This window comes from Cardiocondyla obscurior, linkage group LG04 (genome assembly GCF_019399895.1).
Source record: "Cardiocondyla obscurior isolate alpha-2009 linkage group LG04, Cobs3.1, whole genome shotgun sequence".
Classification (NCBI taxonomy): domain Eukaryota; kingdom Metazoa; phylum Arthropoda; class Insecta; order Hymenoptera; family Formicidae; genus Cardiocondyla; species Cardiocondyla obscurior.
Window position 1 is genome coordinate 9,472,779 of NC_091867.1, and position 11,252 is coordinate 9,484,030.

Sequence of the window (11,252 nt, forward strand, 5' to 3'; positions counted from 1 at the left end):
ATATACAATATTTAAAAAAAAAAGAAAAAATAGAAAATACGTCCCGATGGGTAAATGACGATTTTTTTTACATGCAAAGGGGGATGAACCTCGCGCGTTGTGTACGTGAACGCGAAAATCGAGGCAATTCTGTTATTGCAAACTCCATTGCAGTTGCCGGGCCAGCTTGTTTCCAGGATGGTGCGTCGGGTAATCGACTCACGCAGGTTTTCATGCGAGCCAACCACAGGGTCGACGAGCATGAAACCACCCCTACCGTAGAGATAGAGATTACATATCACGAACCATTAGTACATAAACAACATGGCGCCACTGGGATATTTCCGCAAAGCGACGCTTTTGCTATTCGCGTCCTGGTCAGACTTGTTGCCGACCAGAATTGTGCGTTTATTAACACTTCCGGGCAGTATCGATGGAAAAGTAAAAAAAAATGCGAAACGTGAAAATAAATTTGCACTAATACACCTTTCGTTAATCAAAGCAGGTAATTAATAAGCAGGATCAAATTTTCTTTTTCGTTCCTTTAAAAGTTCCCCGTTAATTACACGCGGGTATAAATTTTTCGTTAAAAAGAATTTTGTATCAATTATATAATCTTCTACTTAAAACGAATGTAAGAAGACACTTTAATTCTCCGGGCCATCGAAAGTCAGCAGATTAATCATTCTTAATAGCGCGTAGCTACATTGTTTCGTCGTATAGTGTTACTAATTGGGACAAGCATTTGTTTTGCTCTTAACAGCATAATCCATCTTCCTCGTCCCCGTCCAATACTCTTCCCGACGTACGGTCCAGTAATCTCATTATGCGTTAACGATGCAGCACAGCATGATATTTGAGATATCGATGCTACCGATACATTCGCCACGAATTTACATCAACGTCAAAGAAGATGAATCTTTACGGTAAGCTGTGTTAATAAGAGCAAGCCAATGGAACCTGTTTGGTAAACGATTGAATTTTACGATATTTACAGCATCGAGTCGACATTATCGTGTGCGTTTTGAGCTGTCAAAAGTCGGCAAGGCGATATTGATTAAAAAGAAAAAAAAAAGGAAAAGAAACTTATTAAGATAATGGCACGTAATATCTGTTTAAAAATTCTTTTTTTTTTTAATCGCTAAATTCCTGGCTTTACAATCGATCGAAGTTAAACGGTGAGGTATAAATTTTAATTTTTAAAGCTTAAAAGTGTCCAGCAGAAATCAAATTAAAAACGCTGTTTTGTCGGAACAAATAAAGAAACTCGTCAACCAGCGCACGGCAAGATATTATCGGTAACAATATGTGGTAAATATTATCTTATCCGTTTATCGATTTATAACCGCATAGACAGTATGACACCAACAGAAAAAAAGAAGAAAAAAAAAAACACCTCCACCAACCGAGAAGGAAGCCTTTGTTGATCGCGCGAAATGACGTCGCGGGCTATTTGCGAAGGTGTTTCAGTTCATCCCGTCGATCTTTCCTCTACAGACTTTCCTGAACCACGCGACACCTGATCCTCTACCAAAAACACCGTTCGATTTTACAGACCTAGATACACAGAAAGTCAAAGATGAAAAAAAAAAAGAGATCTCTTCGCGAACGGTGACGCGAGAAGGAAAAAAAATTATCAACTGCGCTTGGATCATTGCCGCGGCTGTTTTTTTTTTCTTTTTTATTAATCCGGATATTTATCTGAGAGCCGCGCACCTCGAACGGCTCCGCTCTCGTCGCCCGGAAAATTCTTCCGACATGCATAAAAAAAAAAAAAAAAAAAAAGAGCGCAACGCTGGGAAACTGACGGTATTTCGCTGATCGCTTTTCGCCTGGAAAGTAATCTTTCACAAGAGAGAAATGCCCTGTAATCGTTATCGTTTCTCGATCACGTTGCAGAGATGGGACGAGGGGAGGGGTCGGGGGCGAAAGGAGGAGTGAAAGGGAGAGAAAAAGAGCGAGAGAGAGAGACGACTCTTCGAAACCTGTCTCGTATAATTCCACAAAATGTTTAGCATACAAAGACAAATATAATGGTCGCCGAGATGAGGTTGCGACGAGATCACGGGCCCCGGGCGGGGATGGTTAATTCAGTTTCAAGCTCCATCAGGCAGGCAGATCCCCTCGCCGCCCGTCCACCCCTTCGCACGCTCTCGTCACCCCTGAAGCGTCTTTGTACATCGCCGTCATCCATCTATCTCTCTCATTTTCTCTTTCTCTCTTCCTCTCGTTCCCTTTTCCCGTCCTCTCTCTCTTTCTCTCTTTCTCTCTCTCAACCCTCGTTTACGTTCTGCCACTCCTTGCAAAACTACACAGGTACTGGAACTACCAAATTGAACGTGCACTTGCTAGAATACGCGCCGCCTTTCCCGTTCCTCTGTTTTTAATACGACGAATTAAAACTCTTTTTTTATAAACGGCAGTATCCGCGTTTATGTATACATTCTGAGCTTTCTCTTACGCAAGTATTATTAATTTTAATTTTTTTTTTTTAAGAGAAATGTTACGTATCATATGTACTTGGAGATTTGAAGTTTAATTTAATTTGCAACTGGGTTCTTGAAAAATACTTGCAACGCAGTATGTTTGATTTGCGTTATTTGTACTAATAAAATATAATTTTTTTGTTTCAGATACAAATCCAGAGGAAGACTCATCGAAGGAGCACCAGATTGATATCTTCGTTGTGTAGTGACCAGTGCTGAGAGGAGGAGGAGGACAGAACTCTTCAACTCCGCCGAAGTCCATGCAGATTGGTAAGTAAGCATAATTATTTTTTTCGTAGCGTGTAATTGGGACTTCTCGAAAAATAGCGCACGCGAAGCGCGAGCATGGTTCGTTCTAATTTTATAAAAATCCCAGAGTCGAAATAATTCACGTCGATAGGATATCAGGCAGCAAGGAAATAGTTTCTGGCTAAAGGGATCTTTAGTGGTTTTCGAGAGACTCGGGTGAAAAATTGAAATAATAAATATTTGACTCCTAAAAGGCTAACTCCGTTCGTTTTTCATTCTCTCATATCGTTCACAGATTATCTGCAGGTCCTCTCGAAGCACGAAGAACACTCGAGACTCTAACATTTTTACCAGTCGGTGACAGTCTGTTTATAGCATAACTTTCGAAAATTAACTGCCCTTGTAGGAAAGGGTGGGAGGTTTGTCGCAGCCCGAAATTAACTGTGATTTATTGGGGTAATCTTATGCGAAGTAAATTATCACGAGAGGTTGTATTCAACAAAAGGAATGCCTCGATTATTTTCGAGTGGGCAGTTTTTATCTCGCGTAACACAAAAATTTATCGGAGTTAATTTCTCTGAAAGATTTATAATTAATTTACTAAATGTTTACGTTTAAACTGCTATATACTTCGTAATTAAAAGTAAAATATTAAAAATTAAATTATAATTTGTAAAAAGGAAAGAAGAGAACAACGAAAGACTCGTTTGCGAATAGCGTAATTATTTCATTTCAAGTTCAGCGTTCTTGAAAAAAAAAAAGAAAAGAAAAAAGGAAAAAAAAAAGGGAAACCTCGTTTTTAATTCGACACTATTCAAGTGGCAGTCTAGGGAGCCTATCGGGATCACTGCCACTTGAAAAACAGGCACGGCGATTTTCTGATTTCTCGCTTTCTCGACCGCAGATGTCAAATGCCGTAAGGATTCAGGTTACGCTGAAGCGTAAAAAGAAAGGAAAAACTTTTTCTATTCTGTCTTCGGACCCGATCAGTTTTAAGACTACCAGCCTTGAATATTTCTTTCACGTAATCGCGTAAAAATTGCAGCGTCCGCGGACCACACGCAGATATTTTTTTTTTTTTCAAAAACCTGCTCGCATTATTCTCAGGCGAAAATAAATCCGCGCGACAAATTGTCATTTAATTGTCGTATAAATAAAATTTATTTATCAGAAGGATTCGTCGAGTGCAGTTTCGAATCTGCCGGGGAAAAATTTGCAATCTTGGAAGAGATAAAATATAAAAAAATTTTTTTTAACTGAAGAAGAGAGGGTTCACGTTCGCTTCGATTATCCCTTTCGAGCTCGCGGCATGTATTTTCCCGTTATTAAAGTTTCGAATCGTTTATAGGCGATATCATCTGCTTAGTCTCAATGACCGAACAGACGCCCATCGCTTCTGTCAGTCTCTCAACCCGGGGGTGTCATATGCCTCGGTCAGATAACATCTACGCGGCTGTATATACGCCGTAAGATGTCACGTACTTGAACTTCCATGAAACAACGCGCGAAGCTGAGCGAAGTTAATATAAATGGAAACTTTTATCATGCGTAAAATTAACATTCACCGTAAAAAAAAAAAAGATATCTTTAACTCTTCCCTTTCGTTTTTCCTCCAATTTTCAGAATTCTTTTACTTTCATACGTTAATTTACCTCGGCATCGTTTGTGCTAATTTTCTATTTTTTTTTTAATATAATTTTTTACTTATTTCTTTTTTTATTATTATTATTTTTTAATTACAATTTGATGAAACGTACCGCGAAACTTGGAAGTATCTTTCCGAGACATCAAGGCACAATGTTCTCCTTCTGTCCCCGCGAGATTTACGTAACCGTCGACATTCGCGGCAACGATCAATCGGCGATTAATCCCCTCGTACCCCTTCTTTTTTTTTTCTCTCTCTCTCTCTCGCCGACGGAAAGCACAGATGCATCTATTGTTTTTCGATAGTGTCTCCGCGACGGCAGCTTGTACTCGGGTCCCGTGGCCACACCCACTCCATTAAATCGAGCATCGATATCGCGTAACTTTCTTATCTGCCGCTATCTGGCTCTCGCTGATTCAGCATTTGCCCAGCCGGGCTACCGTGCCCGATAATAATTCTATTTTAATGTCGACGGGGCCGCGCGCATCGGGGGCGATCTTCGTACGTGCGAAACGAAATGTGTCACGCGAAGAGTTAAGCATGTAGAAGAAACGAGACAGTGCGTCTCTGATCAGTCTTATCAGCGCCTACTTTTAAGTTTGCCTTCGCGGAAACCTTTTCGCTCCCCCCTCTCCCCGCCTTCTCTCACTTTCTCCCTCGCTCCCTTTGTCTCTTCCGTGTCCACCGGAATTTTTACGCGCATCCGCGCCCACGATTTAAACGCGTCGCTCCGAACGCGATCGGCAAGGAAATTAGCAATCTCGTTGCGAGAATGAACGATCGCGTCAAAGGCGGATCACCGGCGCACGTACGTCAGCGCGTTTCAGAGTTTTACGGCGGAGGTAGTCGGGGACGAGAGCACATCAAAGGCGCCGCTATCGGCGCAAAGCTGTTTTATGCTCGCGTGGCGTTCGCACGTGTGTGTACCTACGCACACCGCGGCGAGTACACACGGTGCCGCGACTTCCTTGGAGCAGCAGAGCCGTGATTAGCGAGGTAAGACGGCGAGATAGCGACAGAGAGCGACCTATGCCTACATTATCAGTTTTATTTTGTTTTATTTTATTTTATTAATTCATTTTTATGTATATATATATATTTTTTTTTTAATTTTTTTTTTATTGCTATTCTATAATTTAAAATGCACATCAGGGAAATAAGTTCAACGCTTTCTGCTTTTTCAAAGAAAGAAGTAAAAGTTGCCCGTCACAACTCTGTCACTAAAGCGTAAAGTGTCTCCGGAGAGTGTCTGCGATACATCGTGCCGCCAGATATTGAGTCATATAAATTCTTCCGTTTCTCCAACGGGTGGAGGATATGTTAGTTCGGCACGCCGACATTCTAAATTATTACACGTGAATATAGGGGGGGATACGAGCCGCCGCAATTGGCGCGGACAATGAATTCCTTTCTGCATTCAGATCGGAGTCCCAAACTTTGCAGAGTAAAATACATAGAATTAAACTTTTTCTTTTTTTCTTTTCGTTTGTTTGAAAGAAAAAAAAGAAATAGTAACATTTACACGAGCCACTCCGTGCATTTTGCAATTAATAAATTACATATAAAATACAATAGATAATTATTTTCGAATATTAAATTCATATTTCGTCAGACGGCGTTTGCGATTTCTTCGGAAATTAGCAATTATCGGAAGTCAACGTTAATATAATTTGTCCGAGTTTTCGGGGCATGTATGTCGAGTATTTGACTTTTATATCGGAACCGACAAAGAACTTTAGAGAAGCGGGAGGCATTCCCGTTCACGATCAATTCTCGTTTACGCTATCGAGGGAATCTTATCGCTGTGCAAAGCGCACGAAGACCGGCAATCGCGCGCTTCCACGGTGCTTTTGATATATGTGCGCTCGATATTGCGAGAAGTCTCCACTTCTGAGAAGCCCCCGGCTTCTACAAACCTTCCGAAAAAAGGCGGGCGACGATCCTTTATTTCCCTAAGGCGTGTTTCCAGGTAGACTCGCGGAAAGAGCGGAGACCCGGCTTTCGGGTTTTCCGGCTCGAAATCTCTTTGTCTTTCGCAAATCTTGCAATTAACGTTCGCGACGTAGCGATAAAGCGTCCTCGTCGAAAAAGATCCGGCTCGTGCGCGGCTTAACTTCAACAACCGCCGACGTTATTTTAGCAAAGTGACCTTTTTTTCTGGTCGGGTTAAAAAATCGTTTGTATATATTGAAGTATTTAATATTGGAGTAAAAGATCAATTAATAACGAAATTTTTTTTGACAACACTATCTTGTTTTTTGGGGCTTCCGATTATAATTCCGACGACTCGAACGGCAGAGTGAAATTCAGAAGCGCGTTTGACGGCACGCCCCGCTTCCAGCGCTTCATTATCCTCGCTTTGCAATTACGGGGGGAACGTGATGACCGTAATGTCGCATAAAACAGTCATCGTCGCGCGATTACACTGCCCGCGTGTAATCGCGTGTTTCCCATCATCATCGAATTTTGCATTAAATTCCGATTGGCATCTCGTTTCGGGGCCGGACGCGCAAATAATATACGTAAAAAGCAAAATGGAATCACGATGATCCTCGTTATCTCCTAATCATCTCGCAGCGACGTGATAAATAATAAAAAGGTAAAAGTAATGGCGCGTTTGATGACATTAAAAATCTCCACGAGGCGACTCTCTGATTTTCGATTTTAATTCGACAATTACGTGGCGTAATTTCCCTTTATCGCGCAACGAACGATTTGTGTATATCATTTTTTTTTTCTTTTTCTTTTTTTTTCTCCACCTGGACCAGATTTTATTACGCGACATCGATGCGTTTTGGTCGCCCCGCGCGTTTCACGTCGATTAAGTAGAAAAAAGTCATAACGGTAGCCATAGATCGAGTAACACTTCGAGTCGGCACGCCGCTAAAGAGCGCGGACTGTGCGTGACAGTGTTAAAAGGTTTATACGGCAGCCGGCGGCTGCGATGACACTCTGCGCGATGCCTGCTTTCTGTCATTCAACGATCGAGCTAATGAGATCGCGTCGGGCGAGCGGGAGGCCTCGTAAACAATTACGCTTAATTTTTTTTTGCTCAGCTTTTTCTTCCCCTTTTTAATTGAGTCCTTACAACGCGATTCTTTATTTAAACCCGCGAAACGCGCCGCGTCGGGTTTACATCGAAATATAAAAGAGATGACTCCGAATGTAGTTCGATAGACTGATTACTTCTTTTTTTTTTTTTCTTTTGCTCGGACACTCGTGCGTGTTACTCGCTGCGCGAGAAGAATTATCGCTCGCGGTGCGTAAAAGGGGGTGGTGCACGCGTCTTTTAAACGCTCGAGGGCTCGCCATCGCTTACCGCATTACTAACTGACCGACTATCTGCGGCTCGACAGCCGCACAAGTCGCGCCGTCGCGTTTCGGCGCAATAAATATTGCGTGAAATACTTCGTTCCGGGTCGGCGCGGAGGCTGCACGGACCTCCCTGGCGGTGAACCGTCGACGATGACTCGCAATGGGTGGAGCAGCCCTCTCGAGCATAAAGGTCTCGTGTGCGTGGGTGGTTGTGGTCACGGCTCTCCGCACAGGATCTGCGTAGTGTCACTTGGCGCAAGCAACACCCGTTGGCCGAGACCGGCTCGGAAACGACAAAATATTCACTGTAAGTTAACACCGTGACGGGAAGACGAGCCGCAGCGAACGCGCCGGTGGTTCCTCTTGCGTTTTTCTCGAATAAAACGCGCCCCGAACGATGTTTGCGCGAGACTATTTCGTGATTTGAACTAACAGCTGTCGTGCGTCTTTTAAAAAATAACAAAGTCGTAACGCGTACAAAATATACGTTTCATGCAAATTATATTCACGGGTTTTTTTAATCGAATGTTTAATATTCGCCTCAATATTATACGCACTTAATTTTTTATTTTGTATAAAATTGTATACGCGTCGGAGTGACGTAATGATTTGATGCGCTCATGTCAGTTAATACGATCCCGGAAACGGTCTCCTTTATCTTCACCATCGATTAGGCGTGGAATTATAAATACTGTAGCCGGAGGAGCGGGAATAAACCATGAATGCGAACGTAAATGCATTTTCCACGACGGCCAAGGGTGCCTATAACTCACCTCCGGGATTCTTTGTTTGGCACACAGTAGTCTATTAACATCAGCCCGACAATGCACTTTTACGCTTTCCTAATCGAAGGTCCGATGTGACATCTCGCACCAAGTTACAAACTACCGTCGGACGCCGGGAATTTCATTGACAAAGGCGACTCCTGCGGAAGAGAATCCCTTCAACCCTTTCCTCCACGTGGATAGACTGTCCGGCGATTGTTTCAACAAACACCGCCGATCTCAAATCTTTGGCGTCGTAAATAAATGAACGGACAAACATATCCTTTCGAAATTTTGATAATCCGGGCGAGTCTCCTTTTGTCTCGGCGCCGCCAACCATCTCGTGCGACAAGACGGTAACAGCAGCGCGGAAAGAGAGAGAAAAAAAGAAAAAAAAAAGAAAAAAAAATTACGGGAACGAAATGCATGAAAGGCGCATTTTACAAAGAAACGGGGCCCAGTTACGGGGTCCATAAAACATCTTCTGAATCGCTCTGAGGCGCGTGGCCTCGAGGCGGGAAATTTTCTCTCTCTCCCCGCTTCGTCTCTTTTTCATCAAGTGGGTCTTGCGATAGTATTTAGCGGACGGTAATATTTTTTTTCTTTTTTTTTTCTTTTTTTTTTTAAGCAGATATATAAGCGCGAAAACGAAGCGTTTATTAATTATTTTAATCGCGCGCACGTACGTTGATCGGAAGAGAAAAATACGGCAGGGTGGACATGGTTTCTTTTCCTTTTTTTTGAAAAGCGAATATTATTAGGATGACCTCGTACAATCATTCCGTTCTTTCTTTCACGTCTTGCGCTTTGCATGGGGTATCTGAGCGCGTTCCAACATTTGCTTCCTGTTTTAAAAGTGATTGTTCACGGTTGCTTACAAAAGCAACCTGCTCGAAAGAGGTGTTGCAGATGAACAAAGAAGGTAGATAGCCACGCGCCGGGGCATCCGAGCTTCTGAAAGTGCTTCTAAAAATTGCAGCCTTGCATGCTCATTGTGCAGAGCCTGCCTGTGATCCGCGTAACATTGGCAAGTAACTGTGAACGGCTCCCTGTATTAGCCTCTCTAGTTTTAAGTCAACCTTGGCTGCGATCGAGACAAATTGCATGCTAAACAAGAACTGATCTTCTAACATAAATTAGCGTAACGATTTCTCGATGCTCGGGCTAAATAAAACTGCGCTGTGAATTATTACAGCGTTTATAATTAATTAAGCTAGTAAAAAAGACAAGTTGCCGTCGACGTTTTTCCGCTGAATGAATCGTAAATAATCGAGCTATAACGCGAATTAAAATATATCGAAGTAAGTACGAAAATTTGCGGGGAGGGAAAAAAAAAACCACACGTGGAGAGACGCAGCTCTGTCGAGATGCAACGAGAGTAGTCTTTCTCGCGGCCAACGCGCGGGAGGAGGACGCAAGATGAAGGATGGAACAGACAAGGACGCTGCCGCCTCTGATCTCGGCGATTCCATCATCAGCGACTCGGAGCCCGGAATAGCAGATAAAAGGCAATTGAATTTAAATCATGAATACGAACGAAGCGAGCGAGCGAGAGGACGCGCGAGGGCGGCAGGACAAGAGCAACGGAGGCAGAGGAAAAGAGAGTGAGAAAGAGAGAGAGAGAAAGGGTGAAGGGCGGAAAGGGGGAAGAGGGAGGGAGGGAAAGAGCGAAAACGACAGATACGCGAAGAGAGGCAGCCCGAGCCCCGACGGCAATCTGATGGTAGCTTTGTGACGGTAATGGCTTCAACCCCTGGCCTCCAACCCCCGCGGGGTCCGTTGCTGCACCCCCTTCTCGTTTACCGGTGAACACGCGGAGACGAGAACACCGCCCGGGTGTGTGTGTGTGTATACGTATGCGCGCGCCCAATGCCTCTGCATGAAATCCGTGACTCCGGTTCGCAAATACGGGGCGCGTGTAGGCAAATGCGTACGGCAAATTGGCACGTCCCGGCACGGTCGGCCGGAAATATTCCATTAATTACAGGTACAAAAGTGCGTTACGGCAATATCGTTTGCAGATTAAGCGACGCGTTTTACAATGGGCGACGAGGAACGCCCCGTCGGGGGCAAACTCACTCTTTTATCCGTCGTTTGACCGCCCCCGACGCGATGTTAAAAAAAATATATATATATATATAAAATAAAGTTTTACGGAGTAAAATAAAATAAAACGAGGCCGTCCCGGAAAGTAATGCAGTCGTAATTTTAATATGCTAATCGTGCGCTAAGTAAAAAAAAAAAGAAAAAAAAATTACGCCCGTAGAATTAATAAATTCCCATTAAAAGAATACTAATAATGATTCAAAGACCCAATTCGGAGCAATGCCGCAAGTATTGTCGCAATATTAGCGACGCTACCGAAAGCCGGAACGGATTTGATTCGCGACATCGATCTTTATTCGGTGCGGTAATATTGGTAGAAGCGTCTGTCGCTGGAGCGTCAAATAAATATGTCGAATAAACGCGCCGAATAAACATCGGGGGTGTCCCTGTGTGCGTCGAATAAACCAGTCGCGCAATTCGAATAAACAGCAAGTCGCCGGCACCGGCAAGTGCAGCGGAACGAGATGTCGCCGAGGGCACGCTTCCTGGAGAGGCTTCTCTCTCTCTCTCTCTCTCTCTTTCTCTCTATTTCTCTCTCTCTCTCTCTCTCTCTTTCTCTCTATTTCTCTCTCTCTCTCTCTCTTTCCGTGATCGATTCTACCCGGTTCAGACACCCGTGGAAACCCGGACGTCGACACCGCGACGCCCGTCCAACGAGCTCCACCCACGCGGCGTCGGCGTCGTACATGCGCAAGCCAGACGGCCCGC

At 43.7% G+C, this 11,252-nt stretch overlaps 1 long non-coding RNA gene across 1 annotated transcript in view; it reads left to right on the forward strand.

Annotated features, from left to right (window-relative positions):
* Positions 1 to 3,437, forward strand: part of LOC139101746 (uncharacterized) — a 70,074-nt gene extending 66,637 nt beyond the window's left edge. The window contains exon 6 of the long non-coding RNA XR_011545610.1: positions 2,613 to 3,437. This is a non-coding gene — a long non-coding RNA (uncharacterized lncRNA). The remainder of the gene's footprint in view (positions 1 to 2,612) is intronic.
* The last annotated feature ends 7,815 nt before the right edge of the window (positions 3,438 to 11,252 follow it).